The 16,202-nt window shown below is 68.0% G+C and overlaps 39 non-coding genes across 39 annotated transcripts; all 39 read left to right on the forward strand.

The window, feature by feature from the left end:
• Positions 1-62: 62 nt before the first annotated feature.
• On the forward strand, positions 63-146 carry TRNAL-AAG (transfer RNA leucine (anticodon AAG)). The gene has a single exon. It is a non-coding gene; the product is annotated as a tRNA-Leu (tRNA).
• Positions 147-268: 122 nt separating this feature from the next.
• On the forward strand, positions 269-351 carry TRNAL-CAG (transfer RNA leucine (anticodon CAG)). The gene has a single exon. It is a non-coding gene; the product is annotated as a tRNA-Leu (tRNA).
• A 633-nt stretch (positions 352-984) lies between these two features.
• TRNAL-UAG (transfer RNA leucine (anticodon UAG)) lies at positions 985-1,067 on the forward strand. Its single transcript has one exon. It is a non-coding gene; the product is annotated as a tRNA-Leu (tRNA).
• A 248-nt stretch (positions 1,068-1,315) lies between these two features.
• Positions 1,316-1,399, forward strand: TRNAL-AAG (transfer RNA leucine (anticodon AAG)). The gene has a single exon. It is a non-coding gene; the product is annotated as a tRNA-Leu (tRNA).
• A 122-nt stretch (positions 1,400-1,521) lies between these two features.
• Positions 1,522-1,604, forward strand: TRNAL-CAG (transfer RNA leucine (anticodon CAG)). Its single transcript has one exon. It is a non-coding gene; the product is annotated as a tRNA-Leu (tRNA).
• A 633-nt stretch (positions 1,605-2,237) lies between these two features.
• TRNAL-UAG (transfer RNA leucine (anticodon UAG)) lies at positions 2,238-2,320 on the forward strand. Its single transcript has one exon. It is a non-coding gene; the product is annotated as a tRNA-Leu (tRNA).
• Positions 2,321-2,568: 248 nt separating this feature from the next.
• Positions 2,569-2,652, forward strand: TRNAL-AAG (transfer RNA leucine (anticodon AAG)). The gene has a single exon. It is a non-coding gene; the product is annotated as a tRNA-Leu (tRNA).
• Positions 2,653-2,774: 122 nt separating this feature from the next.
• On the forward strand, positions 2,775-2,857 carry TRNAL-CAG (transfer RNA leucine (anticodon CAG)). Its single transcript has one exon. It is a non-coding gene; the product is annotated as a tRNA-Leu (tRNA).
• Positions 2,858-3,490: 633 nt separating this feature from the next.
• Positions 3,491-3,573, forward strand: TRNAL-UAG (transfer RNA leucine (anticodon UAG)). Its single transcript has one exon. It is a non-coding gene; the product is annotated as a tRNA-Leu (tRNA).
• Positions 3,574-3,821: 248 nt separating this feature from the next.
• On the forward strand, positions 3,822-3,905 carry TRNAL-AAG (transfer RNA leucine (anticodon AAG)). Its single transcript has one exon. It is a non-coding gene; the product is annotated as a tRNA-Leu (tRNA).
• Positions 3,906-4,027: 122 nt separating this feature from the next.
• Positions 4,028-4,110, forward strand: TRNAL-CAG (transfer RNA leucine (anticodon CAG)). The gene has a single exon. It is a non-coding gene; the product is annotated as a tRNA-Leu (tRNA).
• Positions 4,111-4,743: 633 nt separating this feature from the next.
• TRNAL-UAG (transfer RNA leucine (anticodon UAG)) lies at positions 4,744-4,826 on the forward strand. The gene has a single exon. It is a non-coding gene; the product is annotated as a tRNA-Leu (tRNA).
• A 253-nt stretch (positions 4,827-5,079) lies between these two features.
• On the forward strand, positions 5,080-5,163 carry TRNAL-AAG (transfer RNA leucine (anticodon AAG)). The gene has a single exon. It is a non-coding gene; the product is annotated as a tRNA-Leu (tRNA).
• A 122-nt stretch (positions 5,164-5,285) lies between these two features.
• On the forward strand, positions 5,286-5,368 carry TRNAL-CAG (transfer RNA leucine (anticodon CAG)). The gene has a single exon. It is a non-coding gene; the product is annotated as a tRNA-Leu (tRNA).
• A 633-nt stretch (positions 5,369-6,001) lies between these two features.
• TRNAL-UAG (transfer RNA leucine (anticodon UAG)) lies at positions 6,002-6,084 on the forward strand. The gene has a single exon. It is a non-coding gene; the product is annotated as a tRNA-Leu (tRNA).
• Positions 6,085-6,332: 248 nt separating this feature from the next.
• Positions 6,333-6,416, forward strand: TRNAL-AAG (transfer RNA leucine (anticodon AAG)). The gene has a single exon. It is a non-coding gene; the product is annotated as a tRNA-Leu (tRNA).
• Positions 6,417-6,538: 122 nt separating this feature from the next.
• TRNAL-CAG (transfer RNA leucine (anticodon CAG)) lies at positions 6,539-6,621 on the forward strand. The gene has a single exon. It is a non-coding gene; the product is annotated as a tRNA-Leu (tRNA).
• Positions 6,622-7,254: 633 nt separating this feature from the next.
• Positions 7,255-7,337, forward strand: TRNAL-UAG (transfer RNA leucine (anticodon UAG)). The gene has a single exon. It is a non-coding gene; the product is annotated as a tRNA-Leu (tRNA).
• A 248-nt stretch (positions 7,338-7,585) lies between these two features.
• Positions 7,586-7,669, forward strand: TRNAL-AAG (transfer RNA leucine (anticodon AAG)). The gene has a single exon. It is a non-coding gene; the product is annotated as a tRNA-Leu (tRNA).
• Positions 7,670-7,791: 122 nt separating this feature from the next.
• On the forward strand, positions 7,792-7,874 carry TRNAL-CAG (transfer RNA leucine (anticodon CAG)). Its single transcript has one exon. It is a non-coding gene; the product is annotated as a tRNA-Leu (tRNA).
• Positions 7,875-8,507: 633 nt separating this feature from the next.
• TRNAL-UAG (transfer RNA leucine (anticodon UAG)) lies at positions 8,508-8,590 on the forward strand. Its single transcript has one exon. It is a non-coding gene; the product is annotated as a tRNA-Leu (tRNA).
• A 248-nt stretch (positions 8,591-8,838) lies between these two features.
• TRNAL-AAG (transfer RNA leucine (anticodon AAG)) lies at positions 8,839-8,922 on the forward strand. Its single transcript has one exon. It is a non-coding gene; the product is annotated as a tRNA-Leu (tRNA).
• Positions 8,923-9,044: 122 nt separating this feature from the next.
• TRNAL-CAG (transfer RNA leucine (anticodon CAG)) lies at positions 9,045-9,127 on the forward strand. The gene has a single exon. It is a non-coding gene; the product is annotated as a tRNA-Leu (tRNA).
• A 633-nt stretch (positions 9,128-9,760) lies between these two features.
• Positions 9,761-9,843, forward strand: TRNAL-UAG (transfer RNA leucine (anticodon UAG)). The gene has a single exon. It is a non-coding gene; the product is annotated as a tRNA-Leu (tRNA).
• Positions 9,844-10,091: 248 nt separating this feature from the next.
• TRNAL-AAG (transfer RNA leucine (anticodon AAG)) lies at positions 10,092-10,175 on the forward strand. Its single transcript has one exon. It is a non-coding gene; the product is annotated as a tRNA-Leu (tRNA).
• A 122-nt stretch (positions 10,176-10,297) lies between these two features.
• Positions 10,298-10,380, forward strand: TRNAL-CAG (transfer RNA leucine (anticodon CAG)). Its single transcript has one exon. It is a non-coding gene; the product is annotated as a tRNA-Leu (tRNA).
• Positions 10,381-11,013: 633 nt separating this feature from the next.
• On the forward strand, positions 11,014-11,096 carry TRNAL-UAG (transfer RNA leucine (anticodon UAG)). The gene has a single exon. It is a non-coding gene; the product is annotated as a tRNA-Leu (tRNA).
• A 248-nt stretch (positions 11,097-11,344) lies between these two features.
• TRNAL-AAG (transfer RNA leucine (anticodon AAG)) lies at positions 11,345-11,428 on the forward strand. Its single transcript has one exon. It is a non-coding gene; the product is annotated as a tRNA-Leu (tRNA).
• Positions 11,429-11,550: 122 nt separating this feature from the next.
• On the forward strand, positions 11,551-11,633 carry TRNAL-CAG (transfer RNA leucine (anticodon CAG)). The gene has a single exon. It is a non-coding gene; the product is annotated as a tRNA-Leu (tRNA).
• A 633-nt stretch (positions 11,634-12,266) lies between these two features.
• On the forward strand, positions 12,267-12,349 carry TRNAL-UAG (transfer RNA leucine (anticodon UAG)). Its single transcript has one exon. It is a non-coding gene; the product is annotated as a tRNA-Leu (tRNA).
• Positions 12,350-12,597: 248 nt separating this feature from the next.
• Positions 12,598-12,681, forward strand: TRNAL-AAG (transfer RNA leucine (anticodon AAG)). Its single transcript has one exon. It is a non-coding gene; the product is annotated as a tRNA-Leu (tRNA).
• Positions 12,682-12,803: 122 nt separating this feature from the next.
• On the forward strand, positions 12,804-12,886 carry TRNAL-CAG (transfer RNA leucine (anticodon CAG)). The gene has a single exon. It is a non-coding gene; the product is annotated as a tRNA-Leu (tRNA).
• A 633-nt stretch (positions 12,887-13,519) lies between these two features.
• Positions 13,520-13,602, forward strand: TRNAL-UAG (transfer RNA leucine (anticodon UAG)). Its single transcript has one exon. It is a non-coding gene; the product is annotated as a tRNA-Leu (tRNA).
• A 248-nt stretch (positions 13,603-13,850) lies between these two features.
• Positions 13,851-13,934, forward strand: TRNAL-AAG (transfer RNA leucine (anticodon AAG)). Its single transcript has one exon. It is a non-coding gene; the product is annotated as a tRNA-Leu (tRNA).
• A 122-nt stretch (positions 13,935-14,056) lies between these two features.
• Positions 14,057-14,139, forward strand: TRNAL-CAG (transfer RNA leucine (anticodon CAG)). The gene has a single exon. It is a non-coding gene; the product is annotated as a tRNA-Leu (tRNA).
• Positions 14,140-14,772: 633 nt separating this feature from the next.
• TRNAL-UAG (transfer RNA leucine (anticodon UAG)) lies at positions 14,773-14,855 on the forward strand. Its single transcript has one exon. It is a non-coding gene; the product is annotated as a tRNA-Leu (tRNA).
• A 248-nt stretch (positions 14,856-15,103) lies between these two features.
• TRNAL-AAG (transfer RNA leucine (anticodon AAG)) lies at positions 15,104-15,187 on the forward strand. The gene has a single exon. It is a non-coding gene; the product is annotated as a tRNA-Leu (tRNA).
• A 122-nt stretch (positions 15,188-15,309) lies between these two features.
• Positions 15,310-15,392, forward strand: TRNAL-CAG (transfer RNA leucine (anticodon CAG)). The gene has a single exon. It is a non-coding gene; the product is annotated as a tRNA-Leu (tRNA).
• A 633-nt stretch (positions 15,393-16,025) lies between these two features.
• TRNAL-UAG (transfer RNA leucine (anticodon UAG)) lies at positions 16,026-16,108 on the forward strand. The gene has a single exon. It is a non-coding gene; the product is annotated as a tRNA-Leu (tRNA).
• Positions 16,109-16,202: the final 94 nt, after the last annotated feature.

Raw genomic sequence — 16,202 nt, forward strand, 5'->3', positions numbered from 1 at the left:
GGGCGGCCCGTGACACTGCCACGGGCGCCGGCAGCAAAGGGACGTGAGCCTTGCCCTTTCGTGTCAGGGTGGCCGAGCGGTCTAAGGCGCTGCGTTAAGGTCGCAGTCTCCCCCCGGAGACGTGGGTTCGAATCCCACCCCTGACAGGCCGGCGGAAGTTCCGCCGGGCGCCTGGGTCTCGCGGCGTGGGGCTTTTCTTGCCGCCGCTGCCGCCAGGGGGCTCTGGTTGCGGTGCGCCTTAGCGCTGCCCCGCCAGGGAGGCCAGGGCGTCAGGGTGGCCGAGCGGTCCAAGGCGCTGCGTTCAGGTCGCAGTCTCCCCCGGAGGCGTGGGTTCGAATCCCACCCCTGACACGGCCCTTGGCGGCTCCGCTTCTTTCTCTTTCGGCGGGCGGCGCCCTCCGCGACCGGACAAATTTCTTTTCGGGCTCGCCGCTGGCGAGGCGGAGGGGCCCCGAGCTTAGGAGGGCTCCTCCCTCTCTCCTCACGCACTCCCATCTTGGGTCTTGCAGGCCTTTCAGCGCCTGGCTCGCTGGGAGGTGGCGGTCGGACGGTTTCGGCCACTGCAGCGAATTCCCTCGCAGCAGCAAGCTCCCCGGGCCCCGCCCCCCTCCTTCGTCTCGGTCCGTGCGGAGCTCTGTGTAGCACGGGGCGATGCAGGCCGCTTTCCCGGGAGAAAATGTCACGCGAACGGACGCGCCTCGAAGCAGCTGGCACTGCCGCCTCGTTCCGGCAGCAGGGCGCTGGCCTTCGCGCCCGCTCCCAGCCAGTCCCCTGCTGGCGCGTGCTTTTGGCTGTGTTTTTTCGGTCTCCGCTTTATGAGTGGCTTTGTACCACCTTGTCTTTCACGGCAGACGGGGTGTTTTGACGAAGAAAGCAAAGCAAAACCCCGCAAAAGGGGACCCGCCCAGCAGCGCCCGGGCGCCACCTGCGTCGCCGCTGCGTGTTTTCTTTGCGTGGCTCCCGAGAGCAGCGCTGGGCAGCTCTGTCAGGATGGCCGAGCGGTCCAAGGCGCTGCGTTTAGGCCGCAGTCTCCTCCGGAGGCGTGGGTTCAAATCCCACTCCTGGCAGCCTGCTGGTGGGGGCTGAGGTGCGTGGGCTCTTCCTTTGCTTATTTGTTTTTTTTTCGGGGGGGGAGGGTGTGCTGGGGAGTAGCGGCGGATTTCGTTTCGCCCCGCCCCGCCCCCGGGGCCTCAGTGGGAAAGCAGGCCGGCCTGCTGGCCCCGGGGTCGGCGGAAGCCAGAGCCCGTCCCCGGGGGCGGCCCGTGACACTGCCACGGGCGCCGGCAGCAAAGGGACGTGAGCCTTGCCCTTTCGTGTCAGGGTGGCCGAGCGGTCTAAGGCGCTGCGTTAAGGTCGCAGTCTCCCCCCGGAGACGTGGGTTCAAATCCCACCCCTGACAGGCCGGCGGAAGTTCCGCCGGGCGCCTGGGTCTCGCGGCGTGGGGCTTTTCTTGCCGCCGCTGCCGCCAGGGGGCTCTGGTTGCGGTGCGCCTTAGCGCTGCCCCGCCAGGGAGGCCAGGGCGTCAGGGTGGCCGAGCGGTCCAAGGCGCTGCGTTCAGGTCGCAGTCTCCCCCGGAGGCGTGGGTTCGAATCCCACCCCTGACACGGCCCTTGGCGGCTCCGCTTCTTTCTCTTTCGGCGGGCGGCGCCCTCCGCGACCGGACAAATTTCTTTTCGGGCTCGCCGCTGGCGAGGCGGAGGGGCCCCGAGCTTAGGAGGGCTCCTCCCTCTCTCCTCACGCACTCCCATCTTGGGTCTTGCAGGCCTTTCAGCGCCTGGCTCGCTGGGAGGTGGCGGTCGGACGGTTTCGGCCACTGCAGCGAATTCCCTCGCAGCAGCAAGCTCCCCGGGCCCCGCCCCCCTCCTTCGTCTCGGTCCGTGCGGAGCTCTGTGTAGCACGGGGCGATGCAGGCCGCTTTCCCGGGAGAAAATGTCACGCGAACGGACGCGCCTCGAAGCAGCTGGCACTGCCGCCTCGTTCCGGCAGCAGGGCGCTGGCCTTCGCGCCCGCTCCCAGCCAGTCCCCTGCTGGCGCGTGCTTTTGGCTGTGTTTTTTCGGTCTCCGCTTTATGAGTGGCTTTGTACCACCTTGTCTTTCACGGCAGACGGGGTGTTTTGACGAAGAAAGCAAAGCAAAACCCCGCAAAAGGGGACCCGCCCAGCAGCGCCCGGGCGCCACCTGCGTCGCCGCTGCGTGTTTTCTTTGCGTGGCTCCCGAGAGCAGCGCTGGGCAGCTCTGTCAGGATGGCCGAGCGGTCCAAGGCGCTGCGTTTAGGCCGCAGTCTCCTCCGGAGGCGTGGGTTCAAATCCCACTCCTGGCAGCCTGCTGGTGGGGGCTGAGGTGCGTGGGCTCTTCCTTTGCTTATTTGTTTTTTTTTCGGGGGGGGAGGGTGTGCTGGGGAGTAGCGGCGGATTTCGTTTCGCCCCGCCCCGCCCCCGGGGCCTCAGTGGGAAAGCAGGCCGGCCTGCTGGCCCCGGGGTCGGCGGAAGCCAGAGCCCGTCCCCGGGGGCGGCCCGTGACACTGCCACGGGCGCCGGCAGCAAAGGGACGTGAGCCTTGCCCTTTCGTGTCAGGGTGGCCGAGCGGTCTAAGGCGCTGCGTTAAGGTCGCAGTCTCCCCCTGGAGACGTGGGTTCGAATCCCACCCCTGACAGGCCGGCGGAAGTTCCGCCGGGCGCCTGGGTCTCGCGGCGTGGGGCTTTTCTTGCCGCCGCTGCCGCCAGGGGGCTCTGGTTGCGGTGCGCCTTAGCGCTGCCCCGCCAGGGAGGCCAGGGCGTCAGGGTGGCCGAGCGGTCCAAGGCGCTGCGTTCAGGTCGCAGTCTCCCCCGGAGGCGTGGGTTCGAATCCCACCCCTGACACGGCCCTTGGCGGCTCCGCTTCTTTCTCTTTCGGCGGGCGGCGCCCTCCGCGACCGGACAAATTTCTTTTCGGGCTCGCCGCTGGCGAGGCGGAGGGGCCCCGAGCTTAGGAGGGCTCCTCCCTCTCTCCTCACGCACTCCCATCTTGGGTCTTGCAGGCCTTTCAGCGCCTGGCTCGCTGGGAGGTGGCGGTCGGACGGTTTCGGCCACTGCAGCGAATTCCCTCGCAGCAGCAAGCTCCCCGGGCCCCGCCCCCCTCCTTCGTCTCGGTCCGTGCGGAGCTCTGTGTAGCACGGGGCGATGCAGGCCGCTTTCCCGGGAGAAAATGTCACGCGAACGGACGCGCCTCGAAGCAGCTGGCACTGCCGCCTCGTTCCGGCAGCAGGGCGCTGGCCTTCGCGCCCGCTCCCAGCCAGTCCCCTGCTGGCGCGTGCTTTTGGCTGTGTTTTTTCGGTCTCCGCTTTATGAGTGGCTTTGTACCACCTTGTCTTTCACGGCAGACGGGGTGTTTTGACGAAGAAAGCAAAGCAAAACCCCGCAAAAGGGGACCCGCCCAGCAGCGCCCGGGCGCCACCTGCGTCGCCGCTGCGTGTTTTCTTTGCGTGGCTCCCGAGAGCAGCGCTGGGCAGCTCTGTCAGGATGGCCGAGCGGTCCAAGGCGCTGCGTTTAGGCCGCAGTCTCCTCCGGAGGCGTGGGTTCAAATCCCACTCCTGGCAGCCTGCTGGTGGGGGCTGAGGTGCGTGGGCTCTTCCTTTGCTTATTTGTTTTTTTTTCGGGGGGGGAGGGTGTGCTGGGGAGTAGCGGCGGATTTCGTTTCGCCCCGCCCCGCCCCCGGGGCCTCAGTGGGAAAGCAGGCCGGCCTGCTGGCCCCGGGGTCGGCGGAAGCCAGAGCCCGTCCCCGGGGGCGGCCCGTGACACTGCCACGGGCGCCGGCAGCAAAGGGACGTGAGCCTTGCCCTTTCGTGTCAGGGTGGCCGAGCGGTCTAAGGCGCTGCGTTAAGGTCGCAGTCTCCCCCCGGAGACGTGGGTTCGAATCCCACCCCTGACAGGCCGGCGGAAGTTCCGCCGGGCGCCTGGGTCTCGCGGCGTGGGGCTTTTCTTGCCGCCGCTGCCGCCAGGGGGCTCTGGTTGCGGTGCGCCTTAGCGCTGCCCCGCCAGGGAGGCCAGGGCGTCAGGGTGGCCGAGCGGTCCAAGGCGCTGCGTTCAGGTCGCAGTCTCCCCCGGAGGCGTGGGTTCGAATCCCACCCCTGACACGGCCCTTGGCGGCTCCGCTTCTTTCTCTTTCGGCGGGCGGCGCCCTCCGCGACCGGACAAATTTCTTTTCGGGCTCGCCGCTGGCGAGGCGGAGGGGCCCCGAGCTTAGGAGGGCTCCTCCCTCTCTCCTCACGCACTCCCATCTTGGGTCTTGCAGGCCTTTCAGCGCCTGGCTCGCTGGGAGGTGGCGGTCGGACGGTTTCGGCCACTGCAGCGAATTCCCTCGCAGCAGCAAGCTCCCCGGGCCCCGCCCCCCTCCTTCGTCTCGGTCCGTGCGGAGCTCTGTGTAGCACGGGGCGATGCAGGCCGCTTTCCCGGGAGAAAATGTCACGCGAACGGACGCGCCTCGAAGCAGCTGGCACTGCCGCCTCGTTCCGGCAGCAGGGCGCTGGCCTTCGCGCCCGCTCCCAGCCAGTCCCCTGCTGGCGCGTGCTTTTGGCTGTGTTTTTTCGGTCTCCGCTTTATGAGTGGCTTTGTACCACCTTGTCTTTCACGGCAGACGGGGTGTTTTGACGAAGAAAGCAAAGCAAAACCCCGCAAAAGGGGACCCGCCCAGCAGCGCCCGGGCGCCACCTGCGTCGCCGCTGCGTGTTTTCTTTGCGTGGCTCCCGAGAGCAGCGCTGGGCAGCTCTGTCAGGATGGCCGAGCGGTCCAAGGCGCTGCGTTTAGGCCGCAGTCTCCTCCGGAGGCGTGGGTTCAAATCCCACTCCTGGCAGCCTGCTGGTGGGGGCTGAGGTGCGTGGGCTCTTCCTTTGCTTATTTGTTTTTTTTTCGGGGGGGGAGGGTGTGCTGGGGAGTAGCGGCGGATTTCGTTTCGCCCCGCCCCGCCCCGCCCCCGGGGCCTCAGTGGGAAAGCAGGCCGGCCTGCTGGCCCCGGGGTCGGCGGAAGCCAGAGCCCGTCCCCGGGGGCGGCCCGTGACACTGCCACGGGCGCCGGCAGCAAAGGGACGTGAGCCTTGCCCTTTCGTGTCAGGGTGGCCGAGCGGTCTAAGGCGCTGCGTTAAGGTCGCAGTCTCCCCCCGGAGACGTGGGTTCAAATCCCACCCCTGACAGGCCGGCGGAAGTTCCGCCGGGCGCCTGGGTCTCGCGGCGTGGGGCTTTTCTTGCCGCCGCTGCCGCCAGGGGGCTCTGGTTGCGGTGCGCCTTAGCGCTGCCCCGCCAGGGAGGCCAGGGCGTCAGGGTGGCCGAGCGGTCCAAGGCGCTGCGTTCAGGTCGCAGTCTCCCCCGGAGGCGTGGGTTCGAATCCCACCCCTGACACGGCCCTTGGCGGCTCCGCTTCTTTCTCTTTCGGCGGGCGGCGCCCTCCGCGACCGGACAAATTTCTTTTCGGGCTCGCCGCTGGCGAGGCGGAGGGGCCCCGAGCTTAGGAGGGCTCCTCCCTCTCTCCTCACGCACTCCCATCTTGGGTCTTGCAGGCCTTTCAGCGCCTGGCTCGCTGGGAGGTGGCGGTCGGACGGTTTCGGCCACTGCAGCGAATTCCCTCGCAGCAGCAAGCTCCCCGGGCCCCGCCCCCCTCCTTCGTCTCGGTCCGTGCGGAGCTCTGTGTAGCACGGGGCGATGCAGGCCGCTTTCCCGGGAGAAAATGTCACGCGAACGGACGCGCCTCGAAGCAGCTGGCACTGCCGCCTCGTTCCGGCAGCAGGGCGCTGGCCTTCGCGCCCGCTCCCAGCCAGTCCCCTGCTGGCGCGTGCTTTTGGCTGTGTTTTTTCGGTCTCCGCTTTATGAGTGGCTTTGTACCACCTTGTCTTTCACGGCAGACGGGGTGTTTTGACGAAGAAAGCAAAGCAAAACCCCGCAAAAGGGGACCCGCCCAGCAGCGCCCGGGCGCCACCTGCGTCGCCGCTGCGTGTTTTCTTTGCGTGGCTCCCGAGAGCAGCGCTGGGCAGCTCTGTCAGGATGGCCGAGCGGTCCAAGGCGCTGCGTTTAGGCCGCAGTCTCCTCCGGAGGCGTGGGTTCAAATCCCACTCCTGGCAGCCTGCTGGTGGGGGCTGAGGTGCGTGGGCTCTTCCTTTGCTTATTTGTTTTTTTTTCGGGGGGGGAGGGTGTGCTGGGGAGTAGCGGCGGATTTCGTTTCGCCCCGCCCCGCCCCCGGGGCCTCAGTGGGAAAGCAGGCCGGCCTGCTGGCCCCGGGGTCGGCGGAAGCCAGAGCCCGTCCCCGGGGGCGGCCCGTGACACTGCCACGGGCGCCGGCAGCAAAGGGACGTGAGCCTTGCCCTTTCGTGTCAGGGTGGCCGAGCGGTCTAAGGCGCTGCGTTAAGGTCGCAGTCTCCCCCCGGAGACGTGGGTTCGAATCCCACCCCTGACAGGCCGGCGGAAGTTCCGCCGGGCGCCTGGGTCTCGCGGCGTGGGGCTTTTCTTGCCGCCGCTGCCGCCAGGGGGCTCTGGTTGCGGTGCGCCTTAGCGCTGCCCCGCCAGGGAGGCCAGGGCGTCAGGGTGGCCGAGCGGTCCAAGGCGCTGCGTTCAGGTCGCAGTCTCCCCCGGAGGCGTGGGTTCGAATCCCACCCCTGACACGGCCCTTGGCGGCTCCGCTTCTTTCTCTTTCGGCGGGCGGCGCCCTCCGCGACCGGACAAATTTCTTTTCGGGCTCGCCGCTGGCGAGGCGGAGGGGCCCCGAGCTTAGGAGGGCTCCTCCCTCTCTCCTCACGCACTCCCATCTTGGGTCTTGCAGGCCTTTCAGCGCCTGGCTCGCTGGGAGGTGGCGGTCGGACGGTTTCGGCCACTGCAGCGAATTCCCTCGCAGCAGCAAGCTCCCCGGGCCCCGCCCCCCTCCTTCGTCTCGGTCCGTGCGGAGCTCTGTGTAGCACGGGGCGATGCAGGCCGCTTTCCCGGGAGAAAATGTCACGCGAACGGACGCGCCTCGAAGCAGCTGGCACTGCCGCCTCGTTCCGGCAGCAGGGTGCTGGCCTTCGCGCCCGCTCCCAGCCAGTCCCCTGCTGGCGCGTGCTTTTGGCTGTGTTTTTTCGGTCTCCGCTTTATGAGTGGCTTTGTACCACCTTGTCTTTCACGGCAGACGGGGTGTTTTGACGAAGAAAGCAAAGCAAAACCCCGCAAAAGGGGACCCGCCCAGCAGCGCCCGGGCGCCACCTGCGTCGCCGCTGCGTGTTTTCTTTGCGTGGCTCCCGAGAGCAGCGCTGGGCAGCTCTGTCAGGATGGCCGAGCGGTCCAAGGCGCTGCGTTTAGGCCGCAGTCTCCTCCGGAGGCGTGGGTTCAAATCCCACTCCTGGCAGCCTGCTGGTGGGGGCTGAGGTGCGTGGGCTCTTCCTTTGCTTATTTGTTTTTTTTTCGGGGGGGGAGGGTGTGCTGGGGAGTAGCGGCGGATTTCGTTTCGCCCCGCCCCGCCCCCGGGGCCTCAGTGGGAAAGCAGGCCGGCCTGCTGGCCCCGGGGTCGGCGGAAGCCAGAGCCCGTCCCCGGGGGCGGCCCGTGACACTGCCACGGGCGCCGGCAGCAAAGGGACGTGAGCCTTGCCCTTTCGTGTCAGGGTGGCCGAGCGGTCTAAGGCGCTGCGTTAAGGTCGCAGTCTCCCCCCGGAGACGTGGGTTCGAATCCCACCCCTGACAGGCCGGCGGAAGTTCCGCCGGGCGCCTGGGTCTCGCGGCGTGGGGCTTTTCTTGCCGCCGCTGCCGCCAGGGGGCTCTGGTTGCGGTGCGCCTTAGCGCTGCCCCGCCAGGGAGGCCAGGGCGTCAGGGTGGCCGAGCGGTCCAAGGCGCTGCGTTCAGGTCGCAGTCTCCCCCGGAGGCGTGGGTTCGAATCCCACCCCTGACACGGCCCTTGGCGGCTCCGCTTCTTTCTCTTTCGGCGGGCGGCGCCCTCCGCGACCGGACAAATTTCTTTTCGGGCTCGCCGCTGGCGAGGCGGAGGGGCCCCGAGCTTAGGAGGGCTCCTCCCTCTCTCCTCACGCACTCCCATCTTGGGTCTTGCAGGCCTTTCAGCGCCTGGCTCGCTGGGAGGTGGCGGTCGGACGGTTTCGGCCACTGCAGCGAATTCCCTCGCAGCAGCAAGCTCCCCGGGCCCCGCCCCCCTCCTTCGTCTCGGTCCGTGCGGAGCTCTGTGTAGCACGGGGCGATGCAGGCCGCTTTCCCGGGAGAAAATGTCACGCGAACGGACGCGCCTCGAAGCAGCTGGCACTGCCGCCTCGTTCCGGCAGCAGGGCGCTGGCCTTCGCGCCCGCTCCCAGCCAGTCCCCTGCTGGCGCGTGCTTTTGGCTGTGTTTTTTCGGTCTCCGCTTTATGAGTGGCTTTGTACCACCTTGTCTTTCACGGCAGACGGGGTGTTTTGACGAAGAAAGCAAAGCAAAACCCCGCAAAAGGGGACCCGCCCAGCAGCGCCCGGGCGCCACCTGCGTCGCCGCTGCGTGTTTTCTTTGCGTGGCTCCCGAGAGCAGCGCTGGGCAGCTCTGTCAGGATGGCCGAGCGGTCCAAGGCGCTGCGTTTAGGCCGCAGTCTCCTCCGGAGGCGTGGGTTCAAATCCCACTCCTGGCAGCCTGCTGGTGGGGGCTGAGGTGCGTGGGCTCTTCCTTTGCTTATTTGTTTTTTTTTCGGGGGGGGAGGGTGTGCTGGGGAGTAGCGGCGGATTTCGTTTCGCCCCGCCCCGCCCCCGGGGCCTCAGTGGGAAAGCAGGCCGGCCTGCTGGCCCCGGGGTCGGCGGAAGCCAGAGCCCGTCCCCGGGGGCGGCCCGTGACACTGCCACGGGCGCCGGCAGCAAAGGGACGTGAGCCTTGCCCTTTCGTGTCAGGGTGGCCGAGCGGTCTAAGGCGCTGCGTTAAGGTCGCAGTCTCCCCCCGGAGACGTGGGTTCGAATCCCACCCCTGACAGGCCGGCGGAAGTTCCGCCGGGCGCCTGGGTCTCGCGGCGTGGGGCTTTTCTTGCCGCCGCTGCCGCCAGGGGGCTCTGGTTGCGGTGCGCCTTAGCGCTGCCCCGCCAGGGAGGCCAGGGCGTCAGGGTGGCCGAGCGGTCCAAGGCGCTGCGTTCAGGTCGCAGTCTCCCCCGGAGGCGTGGGTTCGAATCCCACCCCTGACACGGCCCTTGGCGGCTCCGCTTCTTTCTCTTTCGGCGGGCGGCGCCCTCCGCGACCGGACAAATTTCTTTTCGGGCTCGCCGCTGGCGAGGCGGAGGGGCCCCGAGCTTAGGAGGGCTCCTCCCTCTCTCCTCACGCACTCCCATCTTGGGTCTTGCAGGCCTTTCAGCGCCTGGCTCGCTGGGAGGTGGCGGTCGGACGGTTTCGGCCACTGCAGCGAATTCCCTCGCAGCAGCAAGCTCCCCGGGCCCCGCCCCCCTCCTTCGTCTCGGTCCGTGCGGAGCTCTGTGTAGCACGGGGCGATGCAGGCCGCTTTCCCGGGAGAAAATGTCACGCGAACGGACGCGCCTCGAAGCAGCTGGCACTGCCGCCTCGTTCCGGCAGCAGGGTGCTGGCCTTCGCGCCCGCTCCCAGCCAGTCCCCTGCTGGCGCGTGCTTTTGGCTGTGTTTTTTCGGTCTCCGCTTTATGAGTGGCTTTGTACCACCTTGTCTTTCACGGCAGACGGGGTGTTTTGACGAAGAAAGCAAAGCAAAACCCCGCAAAAGGGGACCCGCCCAGCAGCGCCCGGGCGCCACCTGCGTCGCCGCTGCGTGTTTTCTTTGCGTGGCTCCCGAGAGCAGCGCTGGGCAGCTCTGTCAGGATGGCCGAGCGGTCCAAGGCGCTGCGTTTAGGCCGCAGTCTCCTCCGGAGGCGTGGGTTCAAATCCCACTCCTGGCAGCCTGCTGGTGGGGGCTGAGGTGCGTGGGCTCTTCCTTTGCTTATTTGTTTTTTTTTCGGGGGGGGAGGGTGTGCTGGGGAGTAGCGGCGGATTTCGTTTCGCCCCGCCCCGCCCCCGGGGCCTCAGTGGGAAAGCAGGCCGGCCTGCTGGCCCCGGGGTCGGCGGAAGCCAGAGCCCGTCCCCGGGGGCGGCCCGTGACACTGCCACGGGCGCCGGCAGCAAAGGGACGTGAGCCTTGCCCTTTCGTGTCAGGGTGGCCGAGCGGTCTAAGGCGCTGCGTTAAGGTCGCAGTCTCCCCCCGGAGACGTGGGTTCGAATCCCACCCCTGACAGGCCGGCGGAAGTTCCGCCGGGCGCCTGGGTCTCGCGGCGTGGGGCTTTTCTTGCCGCCGCTGCCGCCAGGGGGCTCTGGTTGCGGTGCGCCTTAGCGCTGCCCCGCCAGGGAGGCCAGGGCGTCAGGGTGGCCGAGCGGTCCAAGGCGCTGCGTTCAGGTCGCAGTCTCCCCCGGAGGCGTGGGTTCGAATCCCACCCCTGACACGGCCCTTGGCGGCTCCGCTTCTTTCTCTTTCGGCGGGCGGCGCCCTCCGCGACCGGACAAATTTCTTTTCGGGCTCGCCGCTGGCGAGGCGGAGGGGCCCCGAGCTTAGGAGGGCTCCTCCCTCTCTCCTCACGCACTCCCATCTTGGGTCTTGCAGGCCTTTCAGCGCCTGGCTCGCTGGGAGGTGGCGGTCGGACGGTTTCGGCCACTGCAGCGAATTCCCTCGCAGCAGCAAGCTCCCCGGGCCCCGCCCCCCTCCTTCGTCTCGGTCCGTGCGGAGCTCTGTGTAGCACGGGGCGATGCAGGCCGCTTTCCCGGGAGAAAATGTCACGCGAACGGACGCGCCTCGAAGCAGCTGGCACTGCCGCCTCGTTCCGGCAGCAGGGCGCTGGCCTTCGCGCCCGCTCCCAGCCAGTCCCCTGCTGGCGCGTGCTTTTGGCTGTGTTTTTTCGGTCTCCGCTTTATGAGTGGCTTTGTACCACCTTGTCTTTCACGGCAGACGGGGTGTTTTGACGAAGAAAGCAAAGCAAAACCCCGCAAAAGGGGACCCGCCCAGCAGCGCCCGGGCGCCACCTGCGTCGCCGCTGCGTGTTTTCTTTGCGTGGCTCCCGAGAGCAGCGCTGGGCAGCTCTGTCAGGATGGCCGAGCGGTCCAAGGCGCTGCGTTTAGGCCGCAGTCTCCTCCGGAGGCGTGGGTTCAAATCCCACTCCTGGCAGCCTGCTGGTGGGGGCTGAGGTGCGTGGGCTCTTCCTTTGCTTATTTGTTTTTTTTTCGGGGGGGGAGGGTGTGCTGGGGAGTAGCGGCGGATTTCGTTTCGCCCCGCCCCGCCCCCGGGGCCTCAGTGGGAAAGCAGGCCGGCCTGCTGGCCCCGGGGTCGGCGGAAGCCAGAGCCCGTCCCCGGGGGCGGCCCGTGACACTGCCACGGGCGCCGGCAGCAAAGGGACGTGAGCCTTGCCCTTTCGTGTCAGGGTGGCCGAGCGGTCTAAGGCGCTGCGTTAAGGTCGCAGTCTCCCCCCGGAGACGTGGGTTCGAATCCCACCCCTGACAGGCCGGCGGAAGTTCCGCCGGGCGCCTGGGTCTCGCTGCGTGGGGCTTTTCTTGCCGCCGCTGCCGCCAGGGGGCTCTGGTTGCGGTGCGCCTTAGCACTGCCCCGCCAGGGAGGCCAGGGCGTCAGGGTGGCCGAGCGGTCCAAGGCGCTGCGTTCAGGTCGCAGTCTCCCCCGGAGGCGTGGGTTCGAATCCCACCCCTGACACGGCCCTTGGCGGCTCCGCTTCTTTCTCTTTCGGCGGGCGGCGCCCTCCGCGACCGGACAAATTTCTTTTCGGGCTCGCCGCTGGCGAGGCGGAGGGGCCCCGAGCTTAGGAGGGCTCCTCCCTCTCTCCTCACGCACTCCCATCTTGGGTCTTGCAGGCCTTTCAGCGCCTGGCTCGCTGGGAGGTGGCGGTCGGACGGTTTCGGCCACTGCAGCGAATTCCCTCGCAGCAGCAAGCTCCCCGGGCCCCGCCCCCCTCCTTCGTCTCGGTCCGTGCGGAGCTCTGTGTAGCACGGGGCGATGCAGGCCGCTTTCCCGGGAGAAAATGTCACGCGAACGGACGCGCCTCGAAGCAGCTGGCACTGCCGCCTCGTTCCGGCAGCAGGGCGCTGGCCTTCGCGCCCGCTCCCAGCCAGTCCCCTGCTGGCGCGTGCTTTTGGCTGTGTTTTTTCGGTCTCCGCTTTATGAGTGGCTTTGTACCACCTTGTCTTTCACGGCAGACGGGGTGTTTTGACGAAGAAAGCAAAGCAAAACCCCGCAAAAGGGGACCCGCCCAGCAGCGCCCGGGCGCCACCTGCGTCGCCGCTGCGTGTTTTCTTTGCGTGGCTCCCGAGAGCAGCGCTGGGCAGCTCTGTCAGGATGGCCGAGCGGTCCAAGGCGCTGCGTTTAGGCCGCAGTCTCCTCCGGAGGCGTGGGTTCAAATCCCACTCCTGGCAGCCTGCTGGTGGGGGCTGAGGTGCGTGGGCTCTTCCTTTGCTTATTTGTTTTTTTTTCGGGGGGGGAGGGTGTGCTGGGGAGTAGCGGCGGATTTCGTTTCGCCCCGCCCCGCCCCCGGGGCCTCAGTGGGAAAGCAGGCCGGCCTGCTGGCCCCGGGGTCGGCGGAAGCCAGAGCCCGTCCCCGGGGGCGGCCCGTGACACTGCCACGGGCGCCGGCAGCAAAGGGACGTGAGCCTTGCCCTTTCGTGTCAGGGTGGCCGAGCGGTCTAAGGCGCTGCGTTAAGGTCGCAGTCTCCCCCCGGAGACGTGGGTTCGAATCCCACCCCTGACAGGCCGGCGGAAGTTCCGCCGGGCGCCTGGGTCTCGCGGCGTGGGGCTTTTCTTGCCGCCGCTGCCGCCAGGGGGCTCTGGTTGCGGTGCGCCTTAGCGCTGCCCCGCCAGGGAGGCCAGGGCGTCAGGGTGGCCGAGCGGTCCAAGGCGCTGCGTTCAGGTCGCAGTCTCCCCCGGAGGCGTGGGTTCGAATCCCACCCCTGACACGGCCCTTGGCGGCTCCGCTTCTTTCTCTTTCGGCGGGCGGCGCCCTCCGCGACCGGACAAATTTCTTTTCGGGCTCGCCGCTGGCGAGGCGGAGGGGCCCCGAGCTTAGGAGGGCTCCTCCCTCTCTCCTCACGCACTCCCATCTTGGGTCTTGCAGGCCTTTCAGCGCCTGGCTCGCTGGGAGGTGGCGGTCGGACGGTTTCGGCCACTGCAGCGAATTCCCTCGCAGCAGCAAGCTCCCCGGGCCCCGCCCCCCTCCTTCGTCTCGGTCCGTGCGGAGCTCTGTGTAGCACGGGGCGATGCAGGCCGCTTTCCCGGGAGAAAATGTCACGCGAACGGACGCGCCTCGAAGCAGCTGGCACTGCCGCCTCGTTCCGGCAGCAGGGCGCTGGCCTTCGCGCCCGCTCCCAGCCAGTCCCCTGCTGGCGCGTGCTTTTGGCTGTGTTTTTTCGGTCTCCGCTTTATGAGTGGCTTTGTACCACCTTGTCTTTCACGGCAGACGGGGTGTTTTGACGAAGAAAGCAAAGCAAAACCCCGCAAAAGGGGACCCGCCCAGCAGCGCCCGGGCGCCACCTGCGTCGCCGCTGCGTGTTTTCTTTGCGTGGCTCCCGAGAGCAGCGCTGGGCAGCTCTGTCAGGATGGCCGAGCGGTCCAAGGCGCTGCGTTTAGGCCGCAGTCTCCTCCGGAGGCGTGGGTTCAAATCCCACTCCTGGCAGCCTGCTGGTGGGGGCTGAGGTGCGTGGGCTCTTCCTTTGCTTATTTGTTTTTTTTTCGGGGGGGGAGGGTGTGCTGGGGAGTAGCGGCGGATTTCGTTTCGCCCCGCCCCGCCCCCGGGGCCTCAGTGGGAAAGCAGGCCGGCCTGCTGGCCCCGGGGTCGGCGGAAGCCAGAGCCCGTCCCCGGGGGCGGCCCGTGACACTGCCACGGGCGCCGGCAGCAAAGGGACGTGAGCCTTGCCCTTTCGTGTCAGGGTGGCCGAGCGGTCTAAGGCGCTGCGTTAAGGTCGCAGTCTCCCCCCGGAGACGTGGGTTCGAATCCCACCCCTGACAGGCCGGCGGAAGTTCCGCCGGGCGCCTGGGTCTCGCTGCGTGGGGCTTTTCTTGCCGCCGCTGCCGCCAGGGGGCTCTGGTTGCGGTGCGCCTTAGCGCTGCCCCGCCAGGGAGGCCAGGGCGTCAGGGTGGCCGAGCGGTCCAAGGCGCTGCGTTCAGGTCGCAGTCTCCCCCGGAGGCGTGGGTTCGAATCCCACCCCTGACACGGCCCTTGGCGGCTCCGCTTCTTTCTCTTTCGGCGGGCGGCGCCCTCCGCGACCGGACAAATTTCTTTTCGGGCTCGCCGCTGGCGAGGCGGAGGGGCCCCGAGCTTAGGAGGGCTCCTCCCTCTCTCCTCACGCACTCCCATCTTGGGTCTTGCAGGCCTTTCAGCGCCTGGCTCGCTGGGAGGTGGCGGTCGGACGGTTTCGGCCACTGCAGCGAATTCCCTCGCAGCAGCAAGCTCCCCGGGCCCCGCCCCCCTCCTTCGTCTCGGTCCGTGCGGAGCTCTGTGTAGCACGGGGCGATGCAGGCCGCTTTCCCGGGAGAAAATGTCACGCGAACGGACGCGCCTCGAAGCAGCTGGCACTGCCGCCTCGTTCCGGCAGCAGGGCGCTGGCCTTCGCGCCCGCTCCCAGCCAGTCCCCTGCTGGCGCGTGCTTTTGGCTGTGTTTTTTCGGTCTCCGCTTTATGAGTGGCTTTGTACCACCTTGTCTTTCACGGCAGACGGGGTGTTTTGACGAAGAAAGCAAAGCAAAACCCCGCAAAAGGGGACCCGCCCAGCAGCGCCCGGGCGCCACCTGCGTCGCCGCTGCGTGTTTTCTTTGCGTGGCTCCCGAGAGCAGCGCTGGGCAGCTCTGTCAGGATGGCCGAGCGGTCCAAGGCGCTGCGTTTAGGCCGCAGTCTCCTCCGGAGGCGTGGGTTCAAATCCCACTCCTGGCAGCCTGCTGGTGGGGGCTGAGGTGCGTGGGCTCTTCCTTTGCTTATTTGTTTTTTTTTCGGGGGGGGAGGGTGTGCTGGGGAGTAGCGGCGGATTTCGTTTCGCCCCGCCCCGCCCCCGGGGCCTCAGTGGGAAAGCAGGCCGGCCTGCTGGCCCCGGGGTCGGCGGAAGCCAGAGCCCGTCCCCGGGGGCGGCCCGTGACACTGCCACGGGCGCCGGCAGCAAAGGGACGTGAGCCTTGCCCTTTCGTGTCAGGGTGGCCGAGCGGTCTAAGGCGCTGCGTTAAGGTCGCAGTCTCCCCCCGGAGACGTGGGTTCGAATCCCACCCCTGACAGGCCGGCGGAAGTTCCGCCGGGCGCCTGGGTCTCGCGGCGTGGGGCTTTTCTTGCCGCCGCTGCCGCCAGGGGGCTCTGGTTGCGGTGCGCCTTAGCGCTGCCCCGCCAGGGAGGCCAGGGCGTCAGGGTGGCCGAGCGGTCCAAGGCGCTGCGTTCAGGTCGCAGTCTCCCCCGGAGGCGTGGGTTCGAATCCCACCCCTGACACGGCCCTTGGCGGCTCCGCTTCTTTCTCTTTCGGCGGGCGGCGCCCTCCGCGACCGGACAAATTTCTTTTCGGGCTCGCCGCTGGCGAGGCGGAGGGGCCCCGAGCTTAGGAGGGCTCCTCCCTCTCTCCTCACGCACTCCCATCTTGGGTCTTGCAGGCCTTTCAGCGCCTGGCTCGCTGGGAGGTGGCGGTCGGACGGTTTCGGCCACTGCAGCGAATTCCCTCGCAGCAGCAAGCTCCCCGGGCCCCGCCCCCCTCCTTCGTCTCGGTCCGTGCGGAGCTCTGTGTAGCACGGGGCGATGCAGGCCGCTTTCCCGGGAGAAAATGTCACGCGAACGGACGCGCCTCGAAGCAGCTGGCACTGCCGCCTCGTTCCGGCAGCAGGGCGCTGGCCTTCGCGCCCGCTCCCAGCCAGTCCCCTGCTGGCGCGTGCTTTTGGCTGTGTTTTTTCGGTCTCCGCTTTATGAGTGGCTTTGTACCACCTTGTCTTTCACGGCAGACGGGGTGTTTTGACGAAGAAAGCAAAGCAAAACCCCGCAAAAGGGGACCCGCCCAGCAGCGCCCGGGCGCCACCTGCGTCGCCGCTGCGTGTTTTCTTTGCGTGGCTCCCGAGAGCAGCGCTGGGCAGCTCTGTCAGGATGGCCGAGCGGTCCAAGGCGCTGCGTTTAGGCCGCAGTCTCCTCCGGAGGCGTGGGTTCAAATCCCACTCCTGGCAGCCTGCTGGTGGGGGCTGAGGTGCGTGGGCTCTTCCTTTGCTTATTTGTTTTTTTTTCGGGGGGGGAGGGTGTGCTGGGGAGTAGCGGCGGATT

Source organism: Pelodiscus sinensis, chromosome 3 (genome assembly GCF_049634645.1).
Source record: "Pelodiscus sinensis isolate JC-2024 chromosome 3, ASM4963464v1, whole genome shotgun sequence".
Classification (NCBI taxonomy): Eukaryota; Metazoa; Chordata; order Testudines; family Trionychidae; genus Pelodiscus; species Pelodiscus sinensis.